Below are 14,181 nucleotides of genomic sequence, written 5' to 3' on the forward strand. Positions count from 1 at the left end.
TCACAGCGCCAAGTATGGACGTTGGGTGTATACTGAACTTCTCTGGAGCCTAAGACTAAGAGCGCAAAAAATCACAATTCGTTTCGCTACCTAAGTGCAATAAGAACAGCTATTTTTCGCAGAGGTACTTGTTCCATCTAAACATCAAAGACAGTGAGCTGTATGGAAAGTTCTTACTTAGTACTTTTCGTTCGCGAGTACTAAGGTACTATAGGGTTCTTACCTTCAATTTTTTTATTTTTCCTTATGTCACCTTTTATTCCCTTTCCCCAGCACGGGTAGTCCCCGCAGTACTTACACTGGCTAACCTCCTTGTTTTTCTTTCCCTTTCTTTCTCTCTCTTTCTTGTGGCTGTTCCCAATGATAATTAATCACCGACGCCATGCACCCTGCGCTTCTCACTGACACTATGCATGGACATACGGCGCTTCGGAGCTCCCACCGCTGCTGCGTTGCTGGAACACGCCGTCATCTTTCACCGCTGCACCACATTATACGTGAGCTCCACCGCGCAGCTAGTGAAAACGCGACCTGAGAAAAGAATTATGGCATGAAAAAAAAAAAAAAAACGTCTAAAGGAGTGGCCGATTTGAGTGATTGTATGCTCAAAGGAACCTTACTTTATAATTTTATGCGATAACAATTAACGGACACTCCAGGCGCATGTCTGCTGTCGCCGTCGCCGTGAGGTTCGTATAAAGTCCAAGGTGATTAAATTGTTCGCCACACGTCGGATGTTGTACGTGCGAGTGAAAGCGTACGAGGGTGAGCCGGCGATCGCGACTCACCCTCGTGAGGAAGGAAATGGGGAAGGAAGCACGCCGTCTTCATCGCGCGCTACGCCCCGGGGGGAGGGTAGAGATGTGGGGGGGGGGGGGGGGGGGGCGTTCTACTTCGAGCGGCCGGGCCGCCTGTATCTCGAAAGCCATCTGCGTGTGGGCACGTTCTACCATGCGCTGTTTTCGCGCCCTAGTTCGCGTTGAAGCGAGAGGCAGCACGAAGGTCAATTCGCTCGCTGTGCTGTCACGCTTCCTCTCTCCCAGCGTTTGACAGCGAGTTTCTGCGGTCATCGGTGAGATGTGTTCATGTTTGCTTGTGCGCGCGTGACACATTATGACACTATGCCAGTATGCGTATGTGTTACAAGTTTATATACGGCCGATAAAACCACCTACTATCTTACTTCGTATAGCTGTCCACTAATTTGCTATCGCAGCGATGCGTCGCCTTTTGGGCGAAACTGACTTCTTTTAAAATTACTTACAAAATCTCGACTCTGACGCAGGTTGCGTTGTTGGTTGTTCTTGATATTTGATGCCGAGCACGCCGTCGCCGCACAAGAACGGTTTTGAAACGTTATGCTATTCCAGGCAAAGAGCACATCCCTTCCTTGTAGTTGCCTGTTAGTTGAACGGCTTTTACATTGCAACGATACACAGTGGGGCGTGATGGATACGTATAACGGCGGACTACGAAATAATTGTGACAGCCTGGGGTACTTTAATACGCACTAGTGTGAGTAGACGGCTGCGTTTGTATCTGGCTAAAACTAGAATGGCCAAGTCACTGGAGCGGTAATTATAGTAGCCCTATATGTAGACGACGCGCAGACTTAACTACGTCCGCAATTCGACATGACTGCGACTTGCGCGAGCCTAAATTGCGCAATAACAGTGGAAACTAATTCTGTCGTTTCCTTCATTAAGTCTATTCCCGATTGCCTGATCTGGGTTGTTCGTACTTATGGTTCCTAATGTGTCAATGAGTGGCCGAATGGCAACATCTAGATCCGATAATGTTACGTATGCTGTACTTGTTAAATGTGGTGGCGCGTTACTTTCCAGAAATGTAGCATTTATATGCTTTCGTCATATTATCTTGTATGGACCCAGTGATAGCCTCTCCGCATTCCGATTGGGGGCGGAATGCAAGAGCACTCGTGTATGGTGCCTTGTCTGCAGTTTAAAAAGCTCAGGTGGCCGAAATAGATTCGGTGTCCCTCTTACCCGAGTGCGTAGAATTTGTGATTTGCATGTACAGTCCCCCTCCAACTATGTTTGAAATTACAGATTCCATGCACCACCTGACTGTCAAAAGACACCAAATCATTGTGGCTACCAGGTCACTGTGGCATTACCGGCAATGAACGTGCCGATCAAGCTACCGTGTAGTACATGCAGAATACCGACTCCTATCAATCCCGCAATCTAGGACAGGCACTGCAAAAACACTCCGCATGTTTGCACGTAAATGCACCAGATGACTATGGTTGACACGATAGTCAACGGCCAAACTAAAATGAATTTTGACAAATACTTGCAGTTTAACACGTGTAGAAGCACCCAAGGAAAGCACAAACTTACTCTTATTGTACCCCAGGCTAGAACTATCGCTTATCAATATTTATTTTTTCCTAGAACGATAAGCGACTGGACAGGCTTCCTCAAGAGGTAACAAACAAGCGTTCTGTCGACTCTTTCTAATCAGCTCCTTCTCATTTGTGAGCGAAGCACGCAGTTCCTTTCATACCGAATTTTAGGGGCGAAGCACCTTAGGGTCGAGGCTTGTCCGTCCGTCTACGTTGTCCGTGCTCTTGCGTGGGCCGATCCCGGAGATAGTGCATTACCGGGCCGACCCGCGACGGAGGTGAAGCAGGCTTCAAGCACTCCGCCAACTTCCAAATATAATATCTCGACCTACCAATAACGAGCCAATCTCACAACGGCGAACACGCTGCAATAAAACTATCCGACGGAACCGTTGTCGTGACAGTGTACTTGGCCCCGAATCTCTCCCGAGGCAACTTAGAAAAGTACATCGATCTAGCCATGCGCGAATACGAAACAGAAGAACAGAAGAAAGAACAACCCCTTCGTACTTGTCGGAGACTTCAACGTAGACATCATGGACAGCGACTGGCTTATGCAGTATATGACGTCTCGATACGCTATACGATGCATTTCGTATGATTGGAAACAACCAACAACCACCAGGGGAACGTGCATAGGAACCTTGTCTTTTTCAACTTCAGGCTAGATCCGATCGAAGAACCATTGGCTCTCCATTTCACGGACCACAAAGCAGTGATAATGAAGAGAAAACGGAATCCAGAACTCAACACGACATACGAGTTATGACAAATAAAACATTGTATTTACTGTACACACGCGTTGTCACTCATTAACATGCGCGAGTGGGCAATGTCATGCGTGATTTACGGTAAGAACGATCCCCAGTGTTTCGCCCACTCGTCATGATTCACTTCGTGGAGATGCGTAGATTTTTTATTCAACTCGTGTTATTAGTATCGGAGATATTGTTCTGCGCAGTGGCGTACAAGTATGATCTGCACTGTGTATGAGCTTGCTGTGTTCGCATTTTATTTCGACATTTTCTTTGCTTGTGCAGTGTCCAGCTTTCTTTTGTATGTACCACCCCTGCTTTGGCTGCCAAAAAGCAGTGGGTAGTATTGTCAAATAAAATAAATTAAAAAATTGCATGTAATGAACCACACTTCATGCATGCCTGATTATATTCACTACATGGATCCTACCTTGAGCCTTCGATTTCCACCAAGACTTCCCCGAAGAGACACGCCCTTTAAGTGTAGGCTATGGTTAGGCGTCGCGTCTACTAATGCTTACGCGTTCCGCAGGGATGGCTCACACCGCAGCATATGGACACTGCGGTGATGAGGAAACAATACGTAATGTTCTGTGCTAGTGTACGGTGTACATAGACTATCGCTTCACATTTTTCCCAACCAGCTGGTCGACCGGCCTCTATCAGAAGAAATAATTCGTCAACATTGTCTGGGCTTAGCATTGCATACGAAGGCCGTGCAAGCGCTACTGCGCTTCTTGAGATCCAGTGGCCCGTGTGAACGCCTTTAATTGGAAACGCCTTCCTGATCCTTCTTTTTTTTTTCTCCCTCTCTGTCCTATTTTCAATCCCTATTTCCCCCGCTCTAGTGCAGGGTACCAAACCATACACTCGCACGTCATTAACGTCCCTGCCTTTCCTCTCTCTCTCTCTCTCTCTCTCTCTCTCTATATATATATATATATATATATATATATATATATATATATATATATATATTAGGGACGTTAAACTCTAACATTTATTTTAATTTAGCCTCATGGCATATGTTGTAGTTGCAGAATTGAATGATAGTATTGATTAAAAGCACGTTACATCCTCATTCGCGACGATTCATAAAAGCAGCATGTACGTTTAAACGTGTTTCAACGTACGCCAGTGTGAGGAGTAGTTTTTGGGCGCAATATGCAGAGCATGTATATGTTAGTGCATATTTTTCTTCCACGTCTGGAAGAACAAGCTGCCCGACATCGTTTTGGCTTGCTTTCCCACAGACGCGTCGCCCACTGCCATTTCTTTTCGGGAGACGTGCCCTGAAGAAAGGCCTTCGAGGCAGCGCCGCGTTCAAGGCGTGAAAGGTCGACCGCGGGGTCTGTCACTCTTCGTCTCGGAGCCGCTCTTCCGGGGCCTCAGGGGCGTAATTGTAGCGCCGCAGCAGCGACGACCGCCCGCCGCGAAGCACTCTGTAAAACACGGCGCGCAATGAAGCCGTACACCGCGACGAAAGCGCCAGCTGAGCGGCGAGCGCGTCGTGGGGCAAACAAGTCGGAACCGCCCCTCGGCGCATTGCTGGGGAAACCTCTGTGGTCCGGCTGCGTTCGTTGCATGACATTGCCAGGAATAGGGGATTGATCTGTAATTTCTCTGTACTCGGTACTAATTATTAGACTCTCCTGTAATGTATCGTTACTAGAGTACAGTGTACAATCTAGAGTTTGCTCGTACACACCTCAACAGCGCGACACGGTATATTCAGAATTGGGGATACTCTAACGTTTTCATCCCTGGATCATCATCATCATCATCACAATGGACACCTGGAGACAATCGGAAAAAGCTGTTTGGTGTTGGAACGAGAGAAGCGTACGTGCGTTCGGAATTCATATTTTGTGAAAAACACACATATTGGATCGAAATGCCGAACCTATATAATTTCAACAGCAACTCCTTTCATTCGAATGATCGTCCAACCGAACGATCATAAGAAAAAATAGAATTTTGTCCAGACCAGTGTTCTGTATTAGTAAGGCGCTTATCCTTACCAACATTTTGGCGTTTCTTGTGAAGATTGACACAGCTACCTAATGCGTGCACATAAGGCGATGCATACGCATGGCCTTATGTGCAGATTCTTCCGCTCTTCACACGGCATCTTGAATGGGAAGCACTGACTGGAATCATGTCTTACTCCTCGCCCTTCGTTGGCAGCCCTAAGACCAACTTTTCAGCAGGGTTTGCAAAATGTCCTTCTTCGCCCTTCTTTGCGACTCTCTTCTTCGTGATATCTCCTGTTCATTGCGGCACCGCGATGTACGTTTATCGTCATTACGATGACTAGATGACTACATGTCCTCTTCACCAGCCCAAAGCATGCAGTTCGCCACTTCTAATCACGCTCACAGATAACGGCTGCTGTAACATTCCAGTGACGAGCACCTCACGTGGTCTGCTGCTGAATCTCACGGCAGTGCACTACAGGCGCAGTCTTCACTCCCGAATTTCGCCTAAGAATATTGAAAATCGAGCTTCGGAATTCTGAAATCCTTACAATGCTGTCGATCTCGATGCAAGGCTTTGAGTCGTCTCCATACCACAATATAAGACATTGCATATTTGTACGAAGTGTTGCTATAGTCTTGATTCTCTTCAAGAAGCAGAAATTAAAACTCTATGAAGCATTTGTTTGCTCCAGCATCGTATGCGTGAGCTGCAGGGCTAAATAAGACGAGGAAGGACAGCAGTTACTGTGCTTCCTGTACCTATCGCGTGAAAGTACATTGAACGGTTAAAGCTGGAATTAGTACTTGTCGGGCCCACAAGTATACCTCACATATACTTTGAATGCCCAGTCGCCAATTTGAAGTTCATTTTTTTAGTGATACACTGTGGACAAGAGACTGCAAAGAGACAATATTGCGATGAGATAAGAGCACGCAAAACACGACATGCCATTATTTTTTTGCCGACGATTATTTTCTTTGCCTGAACACTTATGTGCACGTTCTCTTGTCGCGAGCTGATCGATTCTAGCCCGCTTACGCTAAGTATTGTGCTTACTTATGTGCGTATGTTCTTTTTGCTCATTTGCTGATGTCATTTTCTGCATATATTCATTAGACAGTAAAATGTTATAATGAAACTTTTGCGCACACAACAACACGAAACCACAACGAAGAAGTACACAAGGACCAGCGCAGACTAACAACTCATTAGTTTCATTATGATGCCAAACCAACTAGCCCGCCTATCCGTTTTAATGCAGTAAAATGTTATGAAAAAGTCGGCAACGAAAGTTGCCAACCCTTTCAATATCATCAAATAAATCAAATCAAATCAAGCATATTTTTCTATTAAAATTCTGCTCAAAGAACAACCCGACCTGCAACGAGGCTCCGGTAGAGGCTTAGTTTGGCAAACGTGCAATGCAAATACAAATCTATGTCATAGCGATACATTTATTTTTTCGCGATATATGGTATACCAGAAATTAGGTTGCATGGGCTACACGTAGCGTCAGTGCACCGAATATGACCTACTCCTCGATGTTCTTTTTAATGGAGGGCGAGAAAGCAGGGTACTTCGCTTTTTCAACAGACCAATAACGTTATTGCTCTATTTATTTATTTATTTATTATTTATTTACTTACTTACTTTCCGTGATGTAAATATGTCACTGTGGAGTGATTGAGGCAGTTTCAGCTATTACAATATCTCATTTTTCTACAACAAAAACGAAAAATATAAATCGAGAAAAAAGCTGACATAATGCAGATTTTAAAAATAAATAACAGCCCGTCTCAATACTATTTCTAGTCCATTATTTTTTTCATAAAATGAGGCTTAGCAGATAGATAGATAGATAGATAGATAGATAGATAGATAGATAGATAGATAGATAGATAGATAGATAGATAGATAGATAGATAGATAGATAGATAGATAGATAGATAGATAGATAGAATAGATAGATAGATAGATAGATAGATAGATAGATAGATAGATAGATAGATAGATAGATAGATAGATAGATAGATAGATAGATAGATAGATAGATAGATAGATAGATAGATAGATAGATAGATAGATAGATAGATAGATAGATAGATAGATAGATAGATAGATAGATAGATAGATAGATAGATAGATAGATAGATAGATAGATAGATAGATAGATAGATAGATAGATAGATAGATAGATAGATAGATAGATAGATAGATAGATAGATAGATAGATAGATAGATAGATAGATAGATAGATAGATAGATAGATAGATAGATAGCTTTATTAAGGTCCTGAAGGTATCCGCCCCAGTTTAAAAAAGATAGTGGCATCATGGTAAAAATTCGTATAATGTTCGTCGACACGCGATCGAAGAGAAGTGGCGTGGTTACTGCTCCCGTTGATCTCTTCGAGCTTGGCAGAGGAGATTGCGTGCGCGGCCCTGGCTGGCGTCTCGTTTAGGCGTTGTTTGTCCCGCCTGCTTTGAAGGACGTTCCTCCTGACACATCTAGAACGCGACGCTAAGCTGCACATTATTTATGGCTGCGCATGGAGCCACCGTTCAGTGGCAACCGACGGCCTCGTCGTGGGCCCCAAGTTGGCAGCGGCCGAGAACGTAGCCTCAATTGGCCCAGGGATGAAGGCGTTAGGGTGTCCACAATTCTGAATATCCCGTGTCGCGCAGTCGGAATGTGGACGAGCCGCAAACAATCGTACGAGCCCGTGCTAACCGAATTTAGTCACTCTTGCGATGCACGACAAATGTGATGTGCTACGCAAATTTTGTAGAGCAAAACAGGTGCGATAAAATAGTTGTGCGCCCAAGCGAAAAGCGCATTCGACGAGACTCTGTCTTGGAGCCTCTAATCTTGTGTTTTCTGGCTGGGTATCTTGGATTAGAGCTTAGATCGTATTTGGGCTTTAATTGCTGCAGATTCGGGGAGCGATTCCGCATCTAACAAATAATAAGGTTCAGTTAAGCAAATCGAGCAGGTGAACAAATGTAATGAGAGAAATGGCGCTGGCGAACTTCATTAGCACTGGTTTTGGGTTATGGAGGACCAATGAAATGAAGACGAAGCTCAAGAAGTAAGGCAAGCTAAAGATAACATTCGTTCAGTAATAGCCGACATAGTAATGGCAACGTCGCTCGTAATTAAGTGAAGTGGACAGTTAATGACGCATCTGAGAGCATTGTTTCACCGAGGGCAAAGTTCTTCATTGCCGGAGTAGGTTTACGGTGTTACCACATAATTAAGATCAGCAGGAATAGTTGGCAAACCACGATGTGACTGCCTACATTGGGTGCAAACATTTAAATTGCAGGCACAGTTCTAAATTAGCCACTTATAAAACTGTGGTCGCTCCGAACGAAAATAATTGGGAGTTATCTGCATTGTCTTATCTCCTCCTTTATATTAGAGCGAATATTTCTTTGCCTGCTATCCCATGGTCTTGCCTGGGTCGGTCGGTTGCTGGTCGGGTTCTTACCGAGTAAATTAAATCTCACTCTTAGCATCGCGATTCGAACCTCGGCCGGTCAGCGCAGCAGCCCCATGGCCTTGCCATTAGGCTACACTTTTTTTTCTTTCATTGAACTTATTTCAGGCACACATGAACGACTATTGCGGGAAACAAACCGATAAACGAGCCAAGAAGTCTGTTCTGGTTGCATGGCGATGAAGGCACATGCACCGAACATCATAGAGTTCCTCTTCACTCTTGAAACGTGCTGCTCAGGTCGCGCTCAATCTTCACAAGAAACACTAAAATGGTGGTAAGCGCATTACCAATACAGAATACCTATCTGGACAAAATTCGATTTGTTCGTATACATCTTTAAGTTGAACGATCATTTGAGTGAAATGAGTTGCTGCTGAAATTATATAGGTTCGAGATTTCGATCCTATATGCATGTTTTTCACAGGCTTTGCATTCCAAACGCACGTGTGCTTCTCTCGTCCCAACACCAACTAGCTTTTGAAGATTGTGATGATGATGATTTCCCTACTATGGCACAACGGGGTATTGGCCAAAAAGCGGGTCGTGCATATCCTGCCATCAACTATAGCTCTTTCAGGGAGGCTTGGCTAGCTCCGACCTCGAGGATCAGCAATGGCTGATTGCGGGGGCCCAGGACGCGGCCCGAGCTCGAGGCATACTGGAATGAGGACACCTCTCCAAAGCTTCATTTGCGTAATAAAGATGTTTATTCTATCTCTCGCTCAGACAATCGCCGCGCGTTGATGATGATTATGACTTCCATGCTAGGGCACCAACCCACAGCGGAGGGAATCAGCCAAGAAGCGTGTCCGTGCATTGATAATGATGATGATTTCCATAGCATGGCACATTCCCAAGACGGGGGCGGTACATATCGTACATCGTTAACTAGCTCGTTGAGATGATCGTCGCGTGTTGATGACGGTTATAATTCCCATACTACGGCACCAACCCACAACAAGCGATCGGCCAAGAAGTATAGTGGGTACATCTGAAATAACTGAGAATAAATGAAGAAATATAAGCCAGTACAGGACTCCGTCCCATTGCGTAACACAGGCGCGCGAGAACACGCGCGCTCCAGTTTCCTTTACGCCAAAGACTCGGGAACGAAATGGGCAAACTTATGGCCTTTCATTGACCACTTCATGAAAGCCTCGCTTCGCATGGAGTGCGCGTTGGATCGCCATAGCTTTTTTTATTTATTATTTTTTGTAAAATTAACTTTTTTTCTTTTTGTTTCTGTCCAACATAGAGAAGTGGGGTAGCTCAAAAGTCTTCTGTACACCTCAATCTCTCCAGATCAACGGATGTATAACGGAACAAAACAGGTTGGGAGTTCAAAATACTTTGCTTGTTTGTTTTTGAGGCACCGTTTAAGCAGAGCTGCCCACACCCTTACATCACTCCTAATATTACACATCTTTCGCATATCCACTCATAAACATTATCATCACGACGGCATGCATTGATCTATCGGCTGGGACCCTGCCTCAACTCCATTCCACAGTGATTTTATTTTCTCCTTTCTCGCGTTGCGGAAGAGGCATTCACTTTCTGAAGGCAGCCTTCCTTCTCTCCAAAGTTTGTTCACCCCCACCAGCATAATCATCGTCGTCAACAATACACTACCGCCATTTGCCATTGCAAGTGAACAACGAGCTTTACCTCAAACAGCGGCCCTTCTCACAGCTAACCTTACACCGTCGCACGGGACCTTTTACGAGAGTCACATACCGGCCGTTGGACGGCCAATTGTCCCGACGTCCTTACAGGGCTTTCCTAACACAAGATACCCGCATTCGGAGCCACGCGGTTCTGCTTGCTTTGCTTCTCTGTGGCGTATAGCTGCCGGAGCTTATCCACGTTCCCTGCCACAACAGCACCGTGGCCTACCGCGAAACGCCGAGGGTCAGTGTACCCACAAGGATGCAATAAATCGGCGTGCAGCTGGCGGCAGCCCTCCCTGGTCCATCTTACAGTAGTAGCCCAGCTTCAGACAACGTCAATCACATTCCCTACACACACCCCACTGGGCCATCGGACTTGGGGAAAAAATGTACTGTCCGGCATCGCTCTCTCCTATCCTGAACCTGCCTGACCTTATAATGCAGAGCAATGACCAGCATTGACGATAGTGATGGATGTTGTGGTAGCCAAAACACTTTCTGGCTTAATTAAACTGTCCACAAATATTACTGGAGGCTGCTCGAGAAGGCTGTTCACAATGTGCAGTTGGTGTTTCCAGCTCAGAGGACCTCAGTTGTTTTACGGTTGCTTGAGCGCGTGCAGAGCTGTTCATCGGGAAGGCCACATTATGCCCCTTTCTGATCGAAACAAGTGGGAACGGGAGATGATAAAGGTGCGCGAGCCCTTTTCGCACAACGAATGCTAACGTAAATCAGCGATTTCTTTTGAAATCTCAGCAACTGAAAATGAAACGAGGCACGGTAAGATAAAAGAGGGCAATCGTGAAAGAATCGCTTACGTTTCTCTCTCGCGGTTGTTTATGAGTGCAGATTTAGGTTAGGGTTTTACGGCGCACGGCACTGAAGACTTTGTAGTATTTCACGCCTCTTGTATGAGCACGCCGCGGTGTCTGAGCACAAGTACGCTGATAAGATCGCAGTGATATCGTAGAGTCGAAAAAGTATATATGCATGTACATAGAGAAGAGGGGCGGGAGCGACAATAAACTTTTCCCTCTCTCATTTTCATGGCAGCGGAGGCAGTTTCTTTTTCGCTCCAACGGCGTGAGAATTGCGAAGGCTGTTAGGGAGCACGCAGAACCGAATGGAGCTTGCGGCCAATGCGGTGGCGGTATATGACCGAGGCGACGTGGGAGGTCAGCGGCAGGCGCAGGGCGTCGTATTGCTTTTACCTCCGCGTGCGTGAACTACTCGAGCCAGTCGCTGCCACCGCCGCGTGGGAGTGTGTAAGAATTGAATACAAATCCCCCATCAAGCGCGCGCCTGTGCCCTTCGGGACGAAGACAGCAGCGGCGGCGGTGGCGCCAGATCCAGACGGAGACGTATGAACGCGGTCTGCAATCGCCAGACAGACAGGCGTGCGATCCCATCAGAACGTCCTCACTGTCTCCTGTGTTTTCCGTGCAGTGCAGGCACAGGCGTTCAGTGCACAGAACCTTCATGATTTCGCATGCGTCCCAAATACGGCGGCTAGTGGGACCACGCAGGGGCGTCCTTTGAGCAGACGTTTACGTTGTGTTTGGTCGTTTTCGAGATTAAACGATGCAACTGTGCGTTACCAACGTTCGTATACAATTGCGGTCTCTGCACCCGGAGCATCGGGTTGAGCCTGGTTGAGTGCGGTAGAGCTTCTGCCTGGTTGCTTTCTTTCTGTTCATCCTTTAACCTCCTTCCCCCTGACTTAGGCGGTGGCCCTAAACGGGAGATTTGTGTTATTGGCCACTCTGCCTTTCCTTCTGTTATCACTGTCTCTCTCGCTTCTGTTGTCTTAGACCCTATAATTCGTCATCACCCCTGTATTGTAATACTATTTGTGTATTCTTCACAAGAAGCTCGCACAACATTTTGTGTCAAGCTCGCACGCCAACGTACCCCAATATTAAAAAAATTCAATAAACTCATACGAAATGCTGTCATAACGAGACGAAATTACGCTGTTCACGATCGCAATTTTTGTCTCCATCAATATACAACCTTCTCGACCATCTATTATTGTCGAACGCTTATATCAGAAGGACACATCCTACAACATAGACGTGATCTTACAGTGCATTATGATAAAATATAACACCGAAGGAAGCGACGTTCTGAACTAAATGTGTCAACTTTGGTTCGGTCATGTCCCGGGCTTCATATTCGTGTACTTTGTCGTCGGAAGGACAGTTTCCTACCGAAATATTTGTTGCTTGGAGACGCCTGTATATATCGATGTTATGGAGATTCCATGGCAGCGTGTCGGTTGGGTTGGACGTTGTTCACTTTGAACTTGTTTCCTCTTTTCATTTCCTCGAAAGTGTTTTGCCTTGCCATTGACATTTCCCGATCTCGTCGACGAGTGCCGATGGTGCCGCCACATTCGCTATCCGGTCGCGGACTGAAGACTTCTCCAGACCAGTTCAGAGCGCAAGACTTTGCTCCATCAACCAGCTTGTGGGGTGACATGCAACAAGCTTTGATGTTTTGATCAACACATTTTTCTAACCACTTGCAGTCGATAGCGGTTAGAAAAAAAATATTGTCGCAGTTTCACCCGAAAGGCGAAGCATCAATTGCGATAGCAAATTAGTACAAGCTATACGGAGTAAGGATAGTAGTTTTATCAGCTGTATAAATTTGCGACATGCAGCAGCACCAGCAACGCGCAGAACTGTTGTCGACGCCATTGGCGTTTTGCCCACGTTCGCACCGAACGCGCGCGGCGTTTTTATATAAATACGCATTTAGTGCCGCAGCTAAATGTCGCCTCCCCTCCCTCTCTCCCGTCCCCCCACAGCCTTTCGCGCGACGGAAAAAGTCGCGTTTGCTCTCTATATATGGAAAGGAGGAAAAATACGCTTAATTCTGCAGCCCTTCAAGGAGCACGGCGCAGAACGCGCGTTTGCTCTCCGACGTCCGTTCGCTCCCCGCGAAAGCGCGCGTCCCTCGCCCCCTTTCACTCGCACATACAGCGTCCGGAGCGCGGCGACGAGTTTTCGCCGTTGACGTCATACGGAACCTCACGGCGACGGCGACGGCGACGGCGACGGCAGAAATCCGCTTTGGAGTGTCGATATAATTGCTATCCCAATAAAAAGAAAAGTGGTGTTTCGAGCTCAGATTCTGATGGAACCTATCTCGCGGATAATCGCGAAGCTTTTGAATGCGAAGGGCTATCGTACATCTCAAGAACTGTTCTCAAGCGGCTTTTACTCAAGCTGGCAAATGCGGTAGCTTAGGCGCCACACACAATTTGTCGCGAATATACCTCTATGCTGTTTATAATCATAAATAGGTCTGCTAGTATGTTAGAGCTACAATTTATAGCAGAAGTGTTCTTCTATTTTGTCCCACAGATGATGACGTTAGGGGTGCACAGTGCTTCATTTAGTCGTGTTCGTGCTAACCGTATCCAAAGACCGAAGTTGCGTGGAAGCTTGCGACTACCACAAACGTGCAAGCACGTTTGCGGTAGTCGCAAGCTTCCAGCAGACAGTGTTTCGGACAGCAAATACACGCAGCAACAGTGACCCTCAATGGGTGTGCGTGTATCACATCCCCGCCCCGATTGGAGTGGCCGCTTCTCTGAACAGCGGCGCACAGAACCGCTGTCAAGGGGCGCGGCCTCTAGACGTCGGGGACTTGACTTGAATAGCCATCGTTCGCGGTCATCGCGAGCGATGCGCATCACATGTCGTCGACGTGCCTGACGCAGCACAGGTAGAACACACCGAGCAAAGCTTGGATTTATTTCCGCGCCAGAAGTAAATTAAGTACAGTCCGAGGGCGAGCGGCTGGTTTTACTTTCTCGCAGGGAGACGTGCTGTGGCTAATCGGCTCTCAGTGGGGTCTACGAAGTTTACGGGTAAGGAAGAAGAAGAAAAAAAAAGA

The 14,181-nt window shown here is 46.4% G+C and overlaps 1 protein-coding gene and 1 pseudogene across 1 annotated transcript in view; one reads left to right on the forward strand and one right to left on the reverse strand.

Moving 5' to 3' along the window:
* The window catches only part of LOC119448097 (FRAS1-related extracellular matrix protein 2-like), a 219,057-nt gene that overhangs the window by 53,122 nt on the left and 151,754 nt on the right, over window positions 1-14,181 (forward strand).
* Window positions 2,600-2,690, reverse strand: LOC119451178 (U2 spliceosomal RNA; annotated as a pseudogene).

The sequence above is a fragment of the Dermacentor silvarum genome, chromosome 4 (genome assembly GCF_013339745.2).
Source record: "Dermacentor silvarum isolate Dsil-2018 chromosome 4, BIME_Dsil_1.4, whole genome shotgun sequence".
NCBI lineage: Eukaryota > Metazoa > Arthropoda > Arachnida > Ixodida > Ixodidae > Dermacentor > Dermacentor silvarum.